Below are 21,043 nucleotides of genomic sequence, written 5' to 3'. Positions count from 1 at the left end.
CTTAAAATCCTTAAACCAATTCCTAACTTACAGACATTTCAAAATGGAAGGTATCCACCTTCTGAGAGATATCTTACAAGAAAAGGATTGGTTGGTAAAATTGGATCTGAAGGATGCTTATTTTACCATCCCTATGCACGAGGACTTTCGCAAATACCTCAGATTCACCTGGAAAGAAAATCTTTTCGAATTCCAATGTCTTCCCTTCGGTCTTTCTTCAGCCCCTTGGTGTTTCACCAAGGTGCTTCGTCCTGTAGTCAGCCACCTCAGAGAGAGAGGAATCCGACTAATAATCTATCTGGACGATATCCTCATTATGTCTCAAGACAAAACAGAGATTCTGAAACATTTAAAAATAACCATGGATCTCCTTCAAGATCTGGGATTCATTGTAAACTCAGAGAAATCTATTCTGATCCCATCTCAGGAACTAGAATTCCTAGGATTCAATGTGAATTCCATCAAGTCAAACCTAATTCTCCCTCACAAGAAAGTGACCAAAATAAAAAAACAAGTTGCTCTAACCCTCTCCAAGGATCATATCCGTTTAAAAGATCTAGCCAGAGTCTTAGGACTCCTCTCATCCTCTATCCAAGCTATATCTCCCGGTCCTCTTCACTACAGGGGCCTTCAAAGACTAAAAGCTTTGGGTCTGAAGAAAGGCCTTTGGTACGAGGACTCTCTACCTCTTTCGGAAGACGCGAAGGAGGACCTTCATTGGTGGCTAAAAAATCTCCAATCTTGGAACGGGAAAGCTATTTTCGGCAATGTTCCAGATTTTACTCTAGAATCGGATGCGAGCAATCGCGGTTGGGGTGCTCGCCTAAACAATATAGAGACTGGAGGGAGATGGTCCAGAGAAGAACAATCCCTCCACATAAACTCGTTAGAATTGTTAGCAGCGCTGAATGCTCTGATGAGCTTCAAGGAACAGCTGAAAAACTCAAATACCCTTATCCGCTTAGACAACTTCTCAGCTGTCTCCTATATAAATCGCCTCGGTGGGGCGAGATCGAAGAATCTCTCAGACATTGCCAAACGAATTTGGTATTTCTGTTGGAATCAGAAAATAACATTGAGAGCGGAATTCATTCCCGGTTCAGAAAACTTGAGGGCAGACTGGAACTCTCGATTCCTTTACAATTCGAGCGATTGGAAGTTAAACCCCGAGATTTTCTCTCTGATCCAGAAGCTTTGGGGTCCAATTCATTTAGATCTGTTTGCCAGCAGGTTAACCCACCAAGTACAGAGGTACTTCAGTTGGAGGCCAGACCCACATGCCTCGGGTATAGATGCCTTCGTCCAAGTTTGGAGCGGGTATCAGAGCTTACGCCTTTCCCCCCTTTTCAATGATACAGAGACTCTTGTGGAAGGTCAGACTCGAACCGTGCTCTATCATCCTGATAACTCCCTTTTGGAAATCACAGGTTTGGTTCCCAGGAGTATTGGAATTGGCGGTGGATTTCCCTCGTCTAATTCCTTCATCCCCGAACATTCTCTTGGGACCAGACGGAGAAGAACATCCTTTAGTTCTCGAAGGGAAGATGAACCTTCTTGTTTGGAGGATATCAGGAGTTCAGGAAGATATCCTGACCTTTCGGGAGAAGCTAAAAGTTTACTGGAAGACTCTTGGGCTCCAGGTACCAGGAAAAGATACAAGGGCATTTGGACAAAATGGTCTAGTTGGTGCCTGGAAAGGGATCTGGATCCCGTTCACTGCTCTCTTCCACATATAGCCAATTACCTTGCTCATCTTTTTGACCTAGGTCTCTCCTTTAGAACCATCAATTGTTATAGATCTGCAATTTCATCTGGTCATTCTCTTATTAACAATCTTGCAATTGGTAGTAACTCTCTTATCAAAAGGGTTATGAAGGGCATCCGTCTAAGAAGACCTCCCAAGGCCCGTTATCAATCCCTTTGGGACGTTAACCTTATTTTTAATCTTTTCATCTCATGGCCTAATAATAGTTCTCTATCCCTTAAAAGACTATCTATGAAACTAGCTACTCTTTTATGCCTGATTTCCTTCAGAAGGGTATCCGATATTAGAGCACTGGAGGTTTCAAATAGATTTTACTCCTGTGAAGGCGTTCATTTTGATATTTGGAAAAGAACAAAAACTATGTCTGAATCCATCTTCTATCCTACCTTTCAGGAATGTGAAAAACTATGTGTTGTTAATTGTATGAAATGTTATGAAAACAAAATTTCTCCTTTCAGACCTGTTGGTTCCGACCAACTTCTTTTATCTTATGTCAAACATTTTAAACCTGTCTCGTCAGCTACCTTATCAAGGTGGATCCGCTCTATCATGCAGGAAGCTGGAGTGGATCTGTCTAGGTTTGGAGCTCACTCTTCCAGAGGCGCTATGGCTAGCAAAGTATTTTGGGGAGGAGGTTCCCTACCCGAAATACTTAAAGCAGCAGATTGGTCTAACGCAAGTACTTTCTCTAAGTTTTACTTGAGACCAATAGAGCATGTTAGCAGTGTAGCTCTACATGGCTTTAAACATGCATAATGATAGCCTCCGGTCTTGTAATGAAATGACGATTCTCCAATTATTATGCAGAGAGAATCTTGATTTCATTAAAGACATTCGGAGGCTAGCATTATCCCACCCTCCTCTCCCAGAGAGGTTTGGGTTGTTTAATAATTATGCTTTTGGTATTTAAATATTACGTTTTTTTGTTCAAAATCTATCTAGGGATCTATTCCCTTGTTACTACTCAATCTCTTTGTTTCCTCTCAGATACCAAAGACTAAACGGATTTTCTACAGTCTCTAGTTCATGTCGCTGTGTCATTGCAGTCCAAATGGATAATCGTAACCAGGACTACCTACTTGTTATGTTACTAATGTTCTTTCGTTTATGATGTAATAACATTCTTTAAAGGGCTGCATGTTTGGGCAGCAAATAAAAGTATTTGCATAATGCTAGCCTCCGAATGTCTTTAATGAAATCAAGATTCTCTCTGCATAATAATTGGAGAATCGTCATTCTTCAGTTGTGTTTTGAAGCAAATGTGACATTGTTTGGGGAAATTTCATTATGGCTAATATTGCAGCACCCCCATATTTCTTACAAGTGGCAGGTGAGCCCAAAATAGAGTGGGAACTATGGTTTCCTATGTTTTTAGTGTATGTTGAAGTTCTTGAGAAAGAGGATTGTTCTGCTGAAAGGAAACTAGCATTACTCAACCATTGTCTGGGGAGTGCGGGTTTGAAGGAATTTTATAATCTTCCTCCTATAGAGGATGCTGGGGACATAGATGTATTTGGAAAAGCAATTAGACAGATGAAAGTCCGTTTTGGGAAAAAGATCAATGTAGTGATGGAAAGGTTCAAATTTTATTCACATGCACAAAAGGAGGAGGAATCAATAGAAGATTACGTATCTGCCCAATGTACTTGGCTGGTTCTTTTGCGTTCAGAACTATCAATTACAAACAAGTACTAAGAGACCAAATAATGATGATGACTAAGAGTAAAAAGATGCAAGAAAGATTATGGTTGGGTTCAGAATCTTCTCTCAATGCTGTGGTTAATATCGCAAAACGTATTGAACAGTCTGAGAAATTTGTTACTGAAATTAGAAACCAAAACATCAAAGTGCAAAATCCAGAACCTGAAGTTGAGGAATCAAATGGGACCAAAGAAGAGTCCGACTACTTCCACCAAGAAGGAGGTTGAAGGGAAAATGTTAGAAAATACATTTTATGCTAAGAGAAATACTATATGATGCTACAGGTGTGGCGGTACGAACCACATAGGTAATTTTAAAGGGTGTTCTGCCTGGGACAAAGTATGTGTCAAATGTAAAAAAAAAGGGTCATTTTGGCAAAGTATGTCGGTCATCTCAAAGAGTTAATTACATATGATGAGGAAGTAGCTCCTTTTGAGTTAAATTCATTATAATGTGTTGGTGACTCTAATTACAAGAATTTTCCCAGATGTACAGCAATTATTGGTGGTCAACTCATGTGCCTGGTATAGCATTATTGGGAAGAAGTTGTTTATTGAATTGTGGGGTAATTTTTTTTAATTTCCACCTGACATCCAACCTGGTGGGTACTCTGGTCACAAAATAGATTTAGAAGGATTCATGTGGGCAGATTTAGAATTTCAAGCAAGAAGAACTAGAGGAAAGATATATAAAGCCACTAAGGGTGTAGCTATTTTGGATTGACCACATCAGCAAGAACTAGGCATTAAATTAGATCCCAATGCCACTCCACCTGTCTATGTTGTTTCTGTTGACAATGAAGAGTTTGTCAATGCAATCAAAGAAACTTTTCCAAAACTTTTTGCAAGTACTTTGGGAAAATATATCAATTTCAAACATAAGATTATACTGAAGGACGAGGCAATACCTGGCAGGCACAAAGGGAGAAATGTACCTTTAGCTTATCTGGACAAACTTAAAATCATGTTAAATGATTTAGTTCAAAAGTGTATAATTAAGCCCATAGAATCATCTCCTTGGGTGTCACCCATTGTTTTATAGCTGCTTAATGGTACAGGGGATCTTCGTTTGTGGACCTTTGCAGCTAGAAAAAGGCAAGTGCTGCTTCTGTTTTTCAACGTTTAATGAAGGAGCTATTGGAAGGCTGTAAGGGAGCTATTGCGTTCCAGGACAATATTTTAATTTTTAGAGGAACACGTGAAGAACATGACAAGAATTTGGATGAGGTGTTAAGAAAAGTCCAAGACAAGGGGTTGACTATAAAATTTTCCAAATGCAAATTTAGGCAGAGCAAAGTTGAGTATTTGGGTCATGAAATTTCCAGTGAGGGTATCAAGCCTAAATTCAGCCATGTACAAAGTATTTCTAATGCCCCCGCACCTCCAACAAAAGAACAATTATTGTCATTTCTAGGTCTAATTGAATTTTATGGTAAATTCATACAAAACTACTCTACTAAAGTGCATCAGTTAAGACTATTATTAGAGAAAAATGCAAGATCTGTTTTGGGGAAAGATAAACAACTGTCATTTGATGTACTTAAGAAAGAAATTATTGATGCTTCATTTTTAAAATCTTATGTGATTGGTAAATAATGCATTGTTTCTGTGGATGCCAGTAGTGTGGGTTTGGGAGCAGTACTCATGCAGAAGGACAGTACTGGTGAATATGTGGTATCATATGCCAGGCCACCAGTAGAATTCTCTTATTCTTCTCTTAGTTGACATTCCCATATGGCCCTCATGGGCCAAGACACAAATCAACTCTCTTAGTTTCCGTGGCGGAACAATTTTGTCCCTCTTCATGACTATTCCATGCAAAAAGATAAGCTCCTCCTTAATTTTGAAAAAATGAAGCAAGTTCACCAGTCAACTTCCTTTCTTCAGGCCAACCTCTAAGCAAAAACTTCTGAACATCACACAAAATACAGTCTTCTTCCATGGCTTCCTTCCATTTCTCCTCAGAAATGGATTTGACGAGGTGCTCCTCCCCCAAATTCCTATTAACATCATCAATAGTATAAGCTACATCACAATCTTCATTGTCCATGCATTCAGTTACATCAATTAAAGGTAGGCGTGACATACAGTCGGCATAAACTTTCACCCGACCTGGAACATATTCGACCACACATCGTATTCTTGGAATTTGGCAGCCAATCTAGCTAAGCGGGCATTTAAAGCTCTGCCCCCAACAGCAGCCAGCATGTTAATCAATTAATGGTTCCAGTGGATAATAAGGAATCAATATAAATGATAATATTGCACAATCGCAATAGCACTGTATGGACTATGGTGTCAGAGGGGAAAATAAGTTCTCTACACAGTATATTCAATTAGTTATTTATGAAAAACAGTAATCAGTATATACACTTCATTAAATCAAAACTTGTGCATAGTGTCCCCAAGGGAAACATGGAACCAAAAAAGTGACTGTACATTGTGAAACGAATTTATAATACAAGGTTTCCATAAAATTATGTAGAACGGCTAATTTGATACAGTTTGAGGACAATCCACATATCCAATGATGCCGACTGAGCAATGGTCCGTCTTATACAATAGTCAACGGCGTTTCGACCCTTCTGCAATTGTAGGGTCTCTTCAGGACTGTCAATACAGGGACATCTAGAATGAATTGAGTAAGAATTAGCAAAAGGCCCATATACCGGCACTGATGCGAGAAACTCTGAAAAGGGTTTGAATGTGCACTGATTACCTGAGTTACGAATTTATTCTTAGTGACGTTGTGGTGCCTTGTGTACACGTGAAAAAGGAAAGAGAAAATGAACTCACGCGAGTACCCAGCCGGGTTCTTGGTTCATCTAATAAGGGAAAGAAAAGATAATCATACTTCATGAAAACAATGTCACTGATTACATTGTAGGGCACATGGGACATAGTGCTACGTATGGGTGATAAACATACCTCACAAGATGGACCTTGAATTTCCTTCGATGTCTAGGGTCTAAATAACGCTGCGATGTGCAGACTTCCTTCAGTGTTGCCTCATGTGCACCGTATGTGAAATCATGATAGAATCGCTATTGAGTGGAGAAATAATGTGGCGTGAGAGACTGCTTGTAACAAGCACAATCGGGCAGGAGGGGCGGGACAGTTAGAGTCTAAAGCCTGGAGCCCGTTTCCACTTACTTCAGTATATGATATCAGAGGCTGGTGGACGAATCTCCGCGGATATCGCTGCTTCCTCCCTGGGTATGGGTCCGTTACTGGTGCAGTAGCTCCGAACGGCTGCGCTGTTATGTAAATACGTAAGACGTGACCCCTCGTGTGCTAAGGAAGAAGCAACAGAGCCCCGTGGTTGCGAGCACTCTATTGCTCTGTGTGTCATGTAAATGAAAATGAAGAAGGGACTAGTGCGTCGATGTCAATGATGTTGCCAATGTTGTGCCTGCAGTTGCTACGCTAAGGAAAAAGCAACAGAGCCCCGTAGTTGCGAGCACTCTATTGCTCTGTGTGTCATGGAGATGAAAATGAAGAAAGGACTAGTGCGTCGATGTCGATGATGTTCCTACTGTTGTACCTGCAGTTGCTAGGATACAGTGCAATGCTTGTGTGGCTCTTGACACACGTTTTAGGGGAGGAGAGGAACAGTGTAAAACGTGGAGAAGGCCTGTATATTCTGACAATTCATTAAACAGTACAATTGTGTTTGCTACATCATACTTTCACCCTCACGGATGTGACATTGCTCATTGGCCATTTCAATCAAGATATACATATAGTAAGAACATTGTTACTACAGTGCAGAGAATAGTAAATTAACACAGTCATGTAAAATGACTCCTAGACACTTATGTTCAAACTTTGCACAAGATGGTGACGCATAGCTGATGACAACCAATATAAATTGATATAAATTGAGGGACCAATGTTGTTCCTTTCATTCCCTTCAAATTCTCAGTTTAGGGTGGTCACATAGCCTCTCCATTCCTCTGCAGAATTGAGGCCGAACTCAATTGAGTTAATCCTCTCTATCCATCTGCATTCAATGCCCTGCAGTACGTTTGCAATATCTCCTACTCTCACTGGTAAGTTGGCAACCTCAATAACCTGCCATCTAAACTCATTAGCAGTATGATTTTTCTCCATATAGTGGGAGACTAAAGGAGCATTAGGAACAGATCTTCGAATGCGACTTCAATGTTGGCTGATCCTCGCTTTGATAGGCTGTTGAGTCTGGCCTATATATGGAAGGTTACAGGGTCACCAAATACAGTATACCACATTTTTAGTATTGCAATTTGAAAAGTCTTTGAGCGTGTACTTAAAATTGCCATGTTCAAAGATGGAAGTGTTAAGTGTGAATTCACAGGACACACAACTACCACATTTGTGGTGTCCTATAATTTTGGGTAAGCCCCATGCAGCTGTCAGTGTATTAGAAGAATGCGCTTTTTTATCAGTGGCAGACCTGACAAGGTGGTCCTTTAGATTTTTGCCTCTTTTATAGGCAAAAAGAGGGGTGTCGAGAGCCGGGTCTATGCTTTTGATGATATGTCAATTGCTCACAATGAGATTGCGCACTTGATTAGTGTGTGTTCCAAATGTGGTAACACAAACTATTTTGTCCATCTCTTGTTTCTCTTTTGTCTTCAATAGTTCTTCCCTTGGGCGGTACCAGGCTCGTTTGAGTGATCTTTTAACTAGTCTGTTAGGGTAGCCTCTATTGACTAATATTGTTTTGAGTATTTCCGCTTCGCTCATGTAATCCGCTTTGTGAGTGCAATTACGGCGGATCCTGAGAAACTGCCCGAATGGCAGACCATCTCTCAGGGCTCGTGGATGGTGACTACGGTATGATAAAAGCGTGTTCCTTTCCGTGGTCTTTCTGTGAAGGGAAGTATATAATGCCCCATTTTCATGATTGATATTGAGATCTAGGAAAGCTATTGAGGATGGATCGACAGTGGATGTAAATGTGAGATCTGTTTGAACTCAATTCATTCTAGATGTCCCTGTATTGACAGTCCTGAAGAGACCCTACAATTGCAGGAGGGTCGAAACGCCGTCGACTATTGTATAGGACGGACCATTGCTCAGTCTGCATCATTGGATATGTGGATTGTCCTCAAACTGTATCAAATTGGCCGTTCTACATAATTTTATGGAAACCTTGTATTATAAATTCGTTTCACAATGTACAGTCACTTTTTTGGTTCCATGTTTCACTTGGGGACACTATGCACAAGTTTTGATTTAATGAAGTGTATATACTGATTACTGTTTTTCATAAATAACTAATTGAATATACTGTGTAGAGAACTTATTTTCCCCTCTGACACCATAGTCCATACAGTGCTATTGCGATTGTGCAATATTATCATTTATATTGATTCCTTATTATCCACTGGAACCATTAATTGATTAACATGCTGGCTGCTGTTGGGGGCAGAGCTTTAAATGCCCGCTTAGCTAGATTGGCTGCCAAATTCCAAGAATACGATGTGTGGTCGAATATGTTCCAGGTCGGGTGAAAGTTTATGCCGACTGTATGTCACGCCTACCTTTAATTGATGTAACTGAATGCATGGACAATGAAGATTGTGATGTAGCTTATACTATTGATGATGTTAATAGGAATTTGGGGGAGGAGCACCTCGTCAAATCCATTTCTGAGGAGAAATGGAAGGAAGCCATGGAAGAAGACTGTATTTTGTGTGATGTTCAGAAGTTTTTGCTTAGAGGTTGGCCTGAAGAAAGGAAGTTGACTGGTGAACTTGCTTCATTTTTTCAAAATTAAGGAGGAGCTTATCTTTTTGCATGGAATAGTCATGAAGAGGGACAAAATTGTTCCGCCACGGAAACTAAGAGAGTTGATTTGTGTCTTGGCCCATGAGGGCCATATGGGAATGTCAACTAAGAGAAGAATAAGAGAATTCTACTGGTGGCCTGGTATTGATGGTATGGTTGACAAGTGGGTCAGTGAATGTTCTCCCTGTGCTCGGAGTGACAAGTCTGTCAAGCCGTTAACCGCTGATGTTACGCCTATTGAATATGCTCGGGACCTTGGAGGAAATTGGGAGTTGACATCTTGGGTCCTTTTGGTACTCAGTCTGGCAGGGATATGTATGCGTTAGTTCTCGTGGACTATTTTTAGAAATGGCCGGAGTTGAAAATTGTAGAGAGGATTGCATCAGATCAGGTTATTGAGTTTCTTGAAGATGTTTTTTGTTATGAAGGGTTACCGGAGGAACTTATTTCTGACAACGGTTCACAATTTGTTAGTAAAGAATTTGAATTGTTACTCAAAAGATGTGGTGTCTTACATAAGAATGTGTCCAATTATCATCCTCAGGCTAATGGTCAGGTAGAGCGCTTCAACAGAGTTGTTAAGGAGTCTTTACAGTTGGCAATCAAGAGTGGTTTGCCATGGAGAAAAGTTCCACGGGTGACTTTGTTGACTTATCGGATGTCACCCAATTCTGTCACTGGGTTCTCCCCTTTCGATTTTTTTTTTTAGCACTACAGATGACTGTGTGTTCAAAGCAGCACAATTAGTAAGAGCAGCCATGTTGGCGCAATTAGCTTGGGTGTCTCCTGTGGCACAAGAAGATCAAGTGGACTTCATGGCATAAGAGACCGCAGTTTTGAGATGGAATTTGGGTAGGAGGCTGATGAGTATGTTTTTGATCCCCTAGAAATCTTGGACAATGATTTGCTCGATGAGAACCTGGACCAGCCTTCTACTTCTAAGGCTATTAATGATCCTTCGGTGTGGAGATTTTTAATCCTATGCGTATTACGCACCCAAAAGGGTCTGATTGGTGGCCTATGGACCACGTAACATCTTTTCTTAAGTTCTGGATAGGAAAGTCCCTTGATAAGAAGGCATTGAATCTAATGAGGTTGGAGTGCCGTGCATTTAGCAGTTTCTTCCACAAAGAGGACGTGCCCCTGTGCAACTGCTCCAGCTTCCAAGGTAGCCAGGTCCCCCAATGGGGGGTCCACCTTGATCAACAAGGAGCGGCGATGCTCTGTTGACAGGGTGCAGTTCGCATTTCCCATAAATCAGATGGCGCGCTGTGCCCAACCAGAGAGGACTTCAAGGGCAATAAAAGGAACCGGACACCTTGGCTTCTTCAGCCATGTCCAAAATCTTGGTCATCGGACCAATAGCATCCAGGAGCTTATCCTGGCAAGCATGCCAGGACCTGTCTACCCCCTTCTTAGGGTTCTTGACGAACTTTGCCAGGAACGTGGTCATCTTCGCATCTATATCCGGTGTGAGTGCAACCTTCCCTTATAAAGTGGAACGCGGACATTCTACCCCTTAGCCGGCTGCAGGCCTCATGCTCTAGTGGCTTCCTGAGGCGGGCTGCCACATACTTGGGTACCTTTTTGGCCGGCGCCCACTCAGCTGAACTCCGATGGACAATGTCATCCGGGTCCAACATATCAGAAATGCCCTCGTGGGGGGGCTCTTGGTGGCCCTTGGCCGCCAAGATCTAGAGGAACCCGCTCCCTCATCAGCCTCTTCCAGGGAGTCCCCTTCCTGGGGCTAAGGTGAATTTGGGCGCGAAGGGTCCATCTCAAGTGCGGGAAGACCCTGCAGGGCTTCCTGTGGGGATGTCTTGGCCAGGGAACCATGTTTAAGATGCGCAAACTTGTCCTTGTCCCCCACCCTCCTCACACTTCTTCTTGGGGGCAGGAGACCCTCTCCCGCATCCTCCTGAGGGACCCTCCCCGGGGCAGGGGCTGGGACAGAACCAGAACCAGACTGCAATCTTTGCGCACTCCTGTGCTATTTTCTCTGATAATCTCTTCTCCATAGGGGCCATTAGGTCATTTACTGCCTGTATATGGAGGGGTCAATGACCTTATAAAAGTCATCATCCCATTGGAGGTAGGCCTGGGAGTACACCTCTACGTACATCTCTTGCTCCATGGTAAGGGAAGGAGGGTAGCTCCTAACGTGAATAGGGGGAGGCCAAGATCAAAGAAGGAGCAGCACACCCTGGGCGTGATCACTATGGGCTGAGGGGGTACCCCAGAGAAATGTGGGTGGCCCAGAAGGCACACGATTGTTCGGGCACAAGCCTAGGGACACCCCAAGCACCCTCACTGTTCTCAAGGTACTGCTGCGCAGGCAGAATCGTCCCCACATAGGCCACTCTGGCCCAGACAATACTGGCCCCTTAGGCGTCAATCCAACGGTACACCGCACCACTAGCTGCTCCCGCGGGGCGTCACTTGCAACAATTAGGGAAAGAATATACAGACCCAGTTCTCCGCTGGGCAATTACCGGGCAGCCAGGGAGGCACGAGTAGTATCTGGCCGAGGGAAGCGCATTTGAATTCCAAGACGGGAGATGCGCGCCACGGGCCAGAACATCGAAGTAGCCCTGCAGCGCTCTCTATCGGGCGGCGGAACGCGCTGCGGTCATGTTTGGCAATCGCATCGTGTTAGGAGCACAGTAGCAGTCTGTGACCAACTCAGGCAAATCTGAAAAGAGAAAACAAGATGTGCATCCGTGCATAATTAACACAGCGATTCCCCCCGCACTGAGCCCTCGCAATCCTCTCAATCACCCATGACAAACATAAGAGAGATAAAGCGCCCACATAACTGGCTGCTGAGCAGCGAAGAAAGAGGAGGAACAGGAAGAGACAGAGGATGTTATGGGAGCCTGGTCAAAGACATTAAGAAAGGGCTCTGAAATTTTTGCTCTTTGTTTCCCTGGTGTTCATGTGAATGTAGTTGTGTTTAATGGCTGCTGTGTTTTTGGAATTACATTAAAGCGAAGAAGGAAAAGCACAATCCTCGCCTCTGGTCCTGACATAGAATCTTGATTTCATTAAAGACAACGGAGGCGAACATTATCCTACCTCCCTCTCCCATTTCATACTGTTATGTTGTGAGCGTTTTGGTGGGTTATTAATGGTGGGTCATTAATGTTGATTTTGGTGGTTATTATTTAACATGTTGTTTTATTCTTGCAAAAGTAATAAATAGTTTACCCTTGAGTTGCCTGTTGGTTTCACTTGATTTTTTCCTTTCTTCCAGCTAGTTCTTTGCTGTGAGAATTTGGTAAGCTAAGTCAAGTGTGAGTTCACGTTGAAGGTTTCGATACAGATCTAGTATGATTCATTTTTTCTTTGTCGCAGCATCAAGAGGAAGATATCTGGTTGCTAAAGAGCTATACGCTGGATTGAAAGTTCTCAATGGAATGTTGTATTTATGATGTTATGTTTATTCTTTAAAGGGCTGCATGTTGGGGCAGCAATAAAAGGTTATTGCGTAATGTCAGCCTCCGTTGTCTTGATTAAAATCAAGATTCTCTCTGAATGGTAATTGGAGAATCACCATTCCATGAAAAGATGTGTGAAGGAAGTACAAAGCTGACAAATAATGACCGCACCAAAGGAAAGAAAATGAGGTGCCCCTAGGTGGTAGAGGCGTAAACATGCAGCAGGAGAGAGTGAAAAGACCATGCTAAAAGGAAAAGAGATGATGTGAGATATGCAGAGTGAGGATTTCCGAAGGATGTGAGAAGAAAAAGGGCACACGTTTCTAACAGAGTGAGAGACTGAAGAGGAAAGTAGTGTTAAAGGGAGACCGGGAGTGAGACAATCCAAAGTACACTACTGCTTCCTATGTCCTTAGTAATGTTTAAATCACAGTCTTACATTTTTAGAATTTAAACACTGTCATTCATAATTATTCACAACAATATTATTGTTTTTATTCAAATATTTGATAGCACTTACAAGCTTTGTCAAAAAGCAATAGTTTAGGCTTGTTTTAATGTCTGTTGTTGTGTTATATGTCTGCATGCAGTAACAGAAAACCTCTCAGAGAGGAACCCAAATACAGTTTAGGTGGCATGCTCTGTAAAGCACAGGATTCTGGTTTGCATGTTTTAAGCTATGCCCTTAATCAAATAGAACATGCTTCTTGGAAAATATTCCCAATTAGTCTTTGTTAGCCATGCCCATTTAAGAGACCCCCCACACCGATTCCATCCCTTTTAAAGCACTGCCTACAACAGTACATGTGGTAATGCAAATATGTTTATTGTTAAAGGATTTGGCCTCTCATTGTGTATCAAATTTAAATGAAAAGTGAGGCGTAAAAAGCACTATTTTACTAGATATATTTCAAACTTTTTGTTGGGGGGGGAAAACAGGTTTGCTCACGTGCTGCACTTGAACTTTGGGCATTGTAGTTGTAAATAACAGGTAGGGTCAGCATTAGAAGTAGGCAGTGCCAGTAGGGAAAGTGGGCGGTGCAGTAGGAAAGTGGGCAGGTCAGTGGAGAAGTGGGCGGCATCCTCCTCAGAAACATTTGGGTACCTGAAGTTATTTGTTTACAAGTTAGGCACTGTTGAACACCAGCAAGAACTTTATAAATTAAATACCAAAGGGAAATGTTTACAAGACACCAATTCTCAATTCACACCTATGCATTTTCCACTCTAATCCCAAAAAACAGTCTCAGGCATTATTAAGCAAATGAATGCCACCCCCTTTTCATCAATAGATTTCATTCCCCATGACTGCCCTTGGTGCTTTGCCGTGCATAGTTGTGTTTTTTTGCCCAGGCTGCCTACTGTTAAATCACCTCTTCCTTCCCCTGATCTAGCTATTAAGGGCCCAAGGGCTTTAGATATGGAATTTTGATTCTCTTTCCACTTTTTGTTGTGATGCTCCCCATCCAGGATTGGAGTTGTTTATTTTCTTGTAACAACCATGTGTGGACTGATCATTTGACAATCTCCTCTTGAACTGAGGAGCCATTCGGTTAATGAAAATCAGTTTCAGTCTCTTCAGGAGCCACCCAACAGCCCATACATCAGCTCTAAAACAATTAGGAACCACATATGACTTCTCCATGACCTTAGAACCATATGTTACTCATTGGTATGTTGGCTTCTCTGCAAAGCATCAGCAGTGTATATTTCCAAGCCACTGCCGGTCGCTCCAACAGGAACCGCCTTTCTCAGGACCCTGGATTCTATTGTCTTTAGAAGAGGCGCCCTTCCAAGTAGCGTTTCTTATTCCTTCCCCCTCTGATGGTCTGCTCACTCAGCTGTGCTTCCTTGTAGCTAAACATAAACAAATATCAACATTGTCTCTCACACAGACACCCCAATCATAACAGGTCGAATCAACAACGCAGAACACAACATTCAGGAACCAGATATTAAAATATTACAGATCGCTAATCACATTCGATCTGCCAGAACATGGCCTAATGTTTGCCCATTTTGCCATATTCTTTCCCTTTTCTGAGAAACTGTGATACTACATGATATAACTCCTTTTAGTCTTTCTTCGTGGTCGGCTATGCTTTCAAATGCACCACAGCCATAGGTCTAACCACCCACAAACATCTTGTGCTGTACCCTAAAACTCAAGGGAAGCCAGATTTTCTGCCACAAATAATTCTTGAAACCACTATGCTAAAAGCTCATCTGTTTTCTTTTGTCTTAATTTTTAAAATAATTTTTGTTTTTCTAATATACTATTCAGACTACAGCAAAAATTATTTTGGTTATTTCTCTAATATACTATACTGTCAACAGAAAGGACAAATGGATTAACCATTTACGCTAAGTATAATGCTATACTAATGGATTGTCCAATCAGAAAATATGAAATTAACTAGCCACAACAGCGTAATATACATATGCAAATGCTAAACTAAATATAAAAAGGAACACATGGGGTGAAAATGGGGGACAGATAAGGATGGGGAAGAGAATGTAATAGATATAACATCAATGACAGGAATACATAGACCAGAATCCTTCTGTACAGATTTCTCCTAAAAGCATATCCATTAAACCACATTCAAAGATACTCCATAAACTGTAAAAAAAAATCCCCGAGACTTCCACCTACATAAGATTAAGATAAAGTCAATATCACCTGATTGGCTATGAGGAGCCTGTGAAGGAACAATTGCACATGACCCCACATACGTTTAATCAAACAAGTATCTTAATGGTGAAATATCAATATTCACACATTTCAGGTCGAATATCTACAATTACACCAATGATCAGGAACAACTCTAGCCAACAGTTTTTTTGTAATGAGTTAAATGGCCCACAGAGACCCTAGAAGACCCCAACTATGTCATTTGGAGAGTAACATTTATAAAACTACAGTTTTTGAAGAAAAACCTTCAAAGCCTAAATCAAGTGAATACTGATAAAAAGATTGTGATCCACTACTCACTAGTATTAAAAATACAAAACAAATCTGTTTTCAGGCCTTCATCTCTCATCACACTCTTTCTACACCAGGCCTTTCTTATGTCAATGTGTGGGTAAACAATTACTCTGAACTTAGAAACCGTTGCTATGTTCTATATCAAGATGCAAATACGTATATATATATATGTATATATTGCTAGTTATAATCATATAAATTATCACATATTCATTCCAGAAGGGGATGCTAAATCTATGATACATGAATTGTCGTGTTATTTAGGTAAAATCATAAATCTGTGTATGTGACTAACTGATAATATCATACGGTATCGTGCTAAGCAGTGCTTCACACCAAATGTCAGTTATAAATAGTGTAATAACAAGTGTTAATATTATCCAGTTTAATAGTGTCCATTTTACTGACCTGCAACCTGTAAATAAAGGCTGATGTAACCATTGAGCGTTAACTCACTGATCAATATTACTGGGAATCGAGTTTTTGTGAAGTGCTTCTAACCACCTGGCGGTGTACTCAGAGTATTTGTGGTATAAATACACATAGGGGATAGTGAGTTGCAATGTATTGCATGTGAAAGAAGCGCATGATGCGGAACCAGTCAATTTGTAATTTGTAATTTGTAAAGGAATTTATAGAGCGCCGGAATCACTCCCGAAGGGGTATCTCCGCGCTGCAGAGAAGACACAGTACAGGTCCAGCTCAAATCACTCCTGAAATAATTCAGTCTTCAGGAGTTTCCCGAAACGAAGAAGACTAGGACATTGGCGCAGATGCTCGGGCAGAGTGGTACAATATTTTGGAGCAAGGTGAGCGAAGGTTCTGCCTCCTGCTCGTAGTTTCCTGTCATGGGGGTCCACAAGCAGCCCTTTCCCTTCGGATCTAAGAAGCCTGCTCGGATGGTAAGATTTAATTTTGTCTGCCAAATAGCTGGGACACCTGCCATAAAGTGATTTATGCGCAAGGCAGCAGAGTTTAAATGTAATGCTCTGATGAATAGACAGCCAGTGAATCTGGAGAAGTGTGGCTCAATGATTAGAGCAGCAGACCCTGATGCAGAGGTCTAGCCCGGGACCAGGGTTCAATTCCCTGCCTCCGCAGGTCTTGGGCTCAAAAATTCCACGGACCTGATAATTCTCGCCTCGGTGCCATTCCAATCATGGAGTCCCACTCTGCAACTCTGGGCAATAGCTTGCTTAATCTCCACAACAGCCCCCACAACGCTAAGGATGCCTGGCCTCCACCTTGGAGGTGCCCAGGAGTGGACACCTCACAGGGAAAGCCAGGATGGGTTCCACAGCGGTATTCGTACAAGTGCCTTGAGACCCTTGCGGGTGAGTAGTGCGCTATACAAGTATCAATTTAATCTGTCTCAGCAGAGGCCTAGAGGGGGTACGCGGGGCATTTTGAGAGCCAGACGTGCGGCTACATTCTGAACTATCTGCAATCTCTTCAAAAGAGATTTGTTTGCAGTTGCTAGAAGAGCATTGCAATAATTAAGTCAGCCGATGGCCAAAGCCTGAATCAGAGTTTGGCGAATAGATATGGGCAGCCACTGAAACACTCTGCGCAAGAGACTCAAAGTGTGGTAGCAAGTCCCTGTTGTGGTCATGACTTGATCTTTCATGGTCAAAGAGTTATCCAAATGGACCCCTAAGTGTTTTGCCGCAAGAGATGGAATAGGAGCGGGTCTTAACGCCGTGGGCCACCAATTTGGAGACCAAATGGATTGAGCAGAGCCAAACAAAAGGATCTCAGTCATAGATGCATTAAGCTGAAGGAAATTTTCTGTCATCCAGTTCGATATGGCCAGCATGCCCTCCGCGAAGCGATGATCAACTAATTCCATATCCTTATCGAAGGACAGAAGTAGTTGTGTGTCTTCCGCATCTGAGTAGGGAGTGAAACCATATTCCCTGATCATCTTGGCAAGGGGGGCCACATAAATATTAAACAATGAAGGGCTCAAGCAAGAGCTTACCCTTCGTAAGCTTCAGAGTACGGGAACGAAAAGGACCCAAGTTAATCGCCTGGGTGCGCTGATCTAGAAAACTGGCGAGCCACTTGAGTGCCTGTCCCTGCAGACCAAAGTCTCCCAATGGGTGAATCAGATTCAGGTGAGAGACGGTATCAAAGGCTGCTGTCAGATCCAATAACACCAACAGCACTGACTTGTTGTTGTCCAGAGACATTCTAGTATAATCTGTGACACCAATGAGAGGGGTTTCAGTAGAGTGGTGGGGTCAATCCTCGGACAAGGATGAAGAATGGCAGTAAATATCTTAATCAATTTTGCCAGCAATGATGGCAAAGTCATGAAAGAAAAGAGATCTAGAGGCCTGGGAAGCCCTGGGTGAAGATGGTGAGACCCATTGTAAGCATCGGAATAGGCACTACTTCTAGTTCAAATAGAAGAGGCTGTTGTGAAGATGACTGGCCTATGCAGATGCAAGGGTAAAGAGGTCGGGTTGTGTAGAAAACCATGGAACACAGCTGCAATCTTCATCCTTTTATGCTCTAGTACAGCAAACACAGAAGGCAGGTCCTAACAGTTCCTCTGTCAACAATGTTCTGTGCTCCCCCAAGACAATCCCCATAGCCCAGGAAATTCCATACTAGACTAAAATGCAACAGCGCAAGACCATAACAGGGGGGCATTTAAGCATCTCTTAGTTGTATTTTGCTTGGGGCTTCTTCATATGCTCTATGGGCTGGGGATTAATTATGATGTAGTGGGGACACCAGGACTGGCGGTCCTGGCAGTCGATGACTGAGTCTGTCAGGGGTTACATGGAGTTTCTTCAGTAAACTGCATTTACTTATATCTGAAGAGTGTACTTCTTACTATTGGTGATGAGGGTGGGATTTGTTTACAGAGGTAACTTCCATCTAGCGATACTGTCCTTGTTAACTCCTTGGAGTTACTCTAGAGCTAACAGTCGCTGTTTTCCTGAAGCACAGGTACTGGAAAAGTGGTGCATTGTACTTTGGTGATCATTGTGACCATTCCAGCTGGTCGTGACCACATTTAAAGGCCTGGAAGGTGAAATTTTCTTTTTTTATATTTGTGCCTTAACGTGTTCCAGCTCGAAGCAGAGCAGTGTCGCATGAGCAAGTCGTTTATTTGGAGTGCGCACTTTTGAACTTTGCTTCAGTATGTGTGAGAAGGGCATTGTGCGGCGTACCTGTGTCACTGTGCTCGGCATAGTAGTCTTTTCTACGTTGCTGAGCGGGTGGGGCAGACCCACATCTAAACAAGGCAAAGAGGACATATTAGTGAAGAGCAGCTGAAGGCATTAGACCTTGGTAAATCTTGGCGGCTGGAGCAATGATAAGCAGAACACCACCTCTCTCTAAGCAATAAGGAGTTTATAAGTAGGAATGTGCTGTTGGCAGTACTTGTTGCATGTAAACAGACAAAATCCAACATATCCAAGAGTGGGATGACAGTATTATAAAGAAGGTGGAGAAATCTCATTGGAAATGTCAGTGAAGTTTGTTCATCTAGTGGCTGAACTCGATTAGTATTTCGCCTGGACCTTCTTGTAGTACATGCTATTACTATTGATCATGACAAAGGCGACTACTTTTATTGTTTTCTTTGCAGGTATCAGTGACCACTTTAACTATTTTATTTCTTGTTTTCTTGTTTTAAGCTTATCTTTGACTGTTTCTGCCAGCATAGCTATATTAGTCATGCTGGTAGAAAGCAACTGTAGTAGCTCCTCCCAAGTTCCTACAGAATCCAGGACTTCCAGTGATGACATTGGAGGCTTGGAAAGTGTCTTTATGACTTATTTTGAGGTTGCGGATGGGGATGTATTGGTTACCAAGAGAAATTTTACCATGTTGAGACATAGCTTGTGGTGAACCACAGGAATGTACTAAAAACCTTGCTCATACCGTGAGGCAAGATGGAGATAATGATGAAGCATCCGATGCAGGTGAGTTAACTAATGATGAGTATATATGTGCCTTGAACAAATTAGAAGGAAATGTTGGTAAAAGTGTAAATATTGTCCTGAAAAGGCACATTTTTTTCCCATACTCAACTACAGCTGAAAAGGGGCATGGAGAAATGAACAAAGTAAATGCACTGCACAAAACTACAAAAAAAGAAAAGGTGAGCAGCAACAGCAGGAAAGTAACAGGAAAGGTGTATGTGGTGGAGAAAAGAAAGATGTTGTTGAGAGGTAGAGAGCAGAGAGTTTTGGGCATAGTATTAGCACCGAACCATCCTTTGCTCACAGGACAAAACAACATATACAAGTGGAGGGATAAGTATCCCAGGTCATTTGAAAAGTAAACTAGGATCTCTAAAGAAGTTTGAGGACAAGAATATTTTAAAAGATAATGTCTCACCAAAGCTGCACAAAGCTAGAGGGGTTCCACTAGCTTTACGTGGCTAGTTGAAGGAAGAACTAAACTGATTGTGTGGATGTTATTTTATGGAGCCTATTGGGTGATCCAAATGGCTGAGTCCCATTGTTTTGGCTAAGAAGACAGACAGGAAGTTGTCCAAAATGACATTCTGATCTGGGTTTCCGAAAGACAGAAGCATGATTCTGTCATGGAAGGGGTTTTGGAACACGTTGGAATTACGGTGGGGGTGGGAAATGTAAATTTGGCATTGAGAAAGTTGAGGATTTGGCACACACATTGTAAAGGAAGTTTTGAAACCCAAATTGAAATTTGCGGATAGCCATTGAAGAAGCACCCTCTCCTAGAGATAAAGAACAACTGCGTTCCTAAGTATTACTCCAAATTTGTAGAAAACTTCTCTGACAAAGTTAATATTTTAGGCTTTTTAATGAAGATATTGGTATGGTACTAGTGTACTTGTATTTGTCAAGGAGTATTTGAAGGGCTCAAGGAGTCTATTATCAAAGTGGTAGTTTTAAAACCCTTTGATCCCAATGATAAAGCCATTGTAGTTACTGATGGCATTGGTCGCTGTTTAGGGGCACTGATGGTGCAACTATGTAATGTATGTGAAAGGGTAGTGTGGTTGCGTCATAGATGCTGAGAGGTGTGGACAGCACTTTTTCTGCCATTGAAAAGGAGGTGTTAGCTTGCTGATAGGGTGTACAACACTTTAGAGCTTATTCATGGGGTACTCGTTTTGAACTGCGCACCGATCACAAGCCACTGGTAGATTTGTTCCCAGCCAAGGGTGTAGGGAAAAACCTCACATAGTTAAAAGGTTATAATAAATACAAGAGTACATATTTGTCATTAAATATGTTCCAGGATTCAAAAATGTCATTGCTGATTGCTTATTACGTTTACCATTAAACAACAGTATTTGTAAGGAAGAGGATAATGAATGTATGGAAGCTAATGTTGGGGAGTCTTGCAAAAGGGGCATATTGGAGGG

Source organism: Triturus cristatus, chromosome 2_2 (assembly GCF_964204655.1).
Source record: "Triturus cristatus chromosome 2_2, aTriCri1.1, whole genome shotgun sequence".
NCBI classification, from domain to species: Eukaryota; Metazoa; Chordata; class Amphibia; order Caudata; family Salamandridae; genus Triturus; species Triturus cristatus.
Note: the sequence above shows the minus strand (reverse complement) of the source record.